At 41.8% G+C, this 1,233-nt stretch overlaps 1 protein-coding gene across 1 annotated transcript in view; it reads left to right on the forward strand.

The window, feature by feature from the left end:
- Positions 1-1,233, forward strand: part of trim71 (tripartite motif containing 71, E3 ubiquitin protein ligase) — a 45,662-nt gene that overhangs the window by 2,127 nt on the left and 42,302 nt on the right. The gene's annotated exons all lie outside the window — the stretch shown is intronic.

Raw genomic sequence — 1,233 nt, forward strand, 5'->3', positions numbered from 1 at the left:
CACACACACACACACACACACACACACACACACACACACACACACACACAGGCTCTGTGTGTGTACACAGAGTCTGGTTAATCTATACCACACCATCCATTCAGGGCAGACAGAGGCCCCTGTAGTAAGTGCACACATGTTTCTCTGACTGTTAGAAGTTCTTGGCTTTGGACATGCTGTGGAGATCTACTTTTGCTCTGGTAATGGGAAAGACAAGTTGGAATTCTCTTCTTGTGTGCTGTGTGATCTGGGCAGAACTACAAAGGCCCGTCAAACAGGAAAACAGCTTTTTTCTTGGTAGAGTCATATGGTCAGGAAGAATAACAAATAGCACCAGCAGGAGGTCTTGGAATGTCATTTTTGACCCACTTCTGGTTTCTGTTGAGTTGCTTCCAAATAGTTCTCACCGCATCTTCTAGAAACAAAACGCAGTTTTGCCCGAGCAGGTCAGCAAACCGGTTGATCGAGAGTGGTCAGCAGATGCAGACCAGTGCAGAATATCACCCAGTACATTTACCTGCATTCTAGTAAGTCACTTAATCAAACAGAATAATAGACTGCAAATGTTAACGCAGAGCTAACTTTTTCACATAACCAATAACAGACGTGGGTTGCACATCAATCTTTTAAGTTGCAGCAGCATGTGTAGCCTTGTCCCAGCAGTTAAACGCTGTAGACGCCGCAGGATGCCATTCATTGTTAACAGAACCTTGCAATGACTTAAGGCTCGCTGTGCACACTGAGAATACAACGCTGAGAAATAAAGAAAGGGTTTGACTTTATGAAAATGTGCCCTTTCATGACCAGACGGCTATTTGCTTTGTTCTAAACTGAAGCAAATTGTCATCACCATCAGCCAGAAGGTGATGGGGATGTCTTTTTATCTTTGTTTTTGTCGTCATTTGTTGCTGATTTTTGTTAAATAACAAAAGTAATTGACTTGTTTATGGTTTGAACTTGCCATGAGACAAGTTTTAACTAATATGGGATTGATGTGATGCAGCTAACATCAGTAAAGGTTATTTGTCAATATTGGTCTATAAGGCCAGTATCGGCCAATAGAGATTGAAAATGTGATGTCATTCAGGGGTAAAACCGCAAAGAATTCTGGGAACTCATGGCAAGAGGTACTACCGCACGCAGGCTTTCAATTGAAATTGGTTACACAGCGATAAAAAGAAACAAAAAATGGTAAGAAGTAGAGCTGGGCGATATGAGATTTTTTCATATCAC

Source organism: Haplochromis burtoni, unplaced genomic scaffold, assembly GCF_018398535.1.
Source record: "Haplochromis burtoni strain Fernald_Lab_line unplaced genomic scaffold, NCSU_Asbu1 Contig_297, whole genome shotgun sequence".
Taxonomy (NCBI): domain Eukaryota; kingdom Metazoa; phylum Chordata; class Actinopteri; order Cichliformes; family Cichlidae; genus Haplochromis; species Haplochromis burtoni.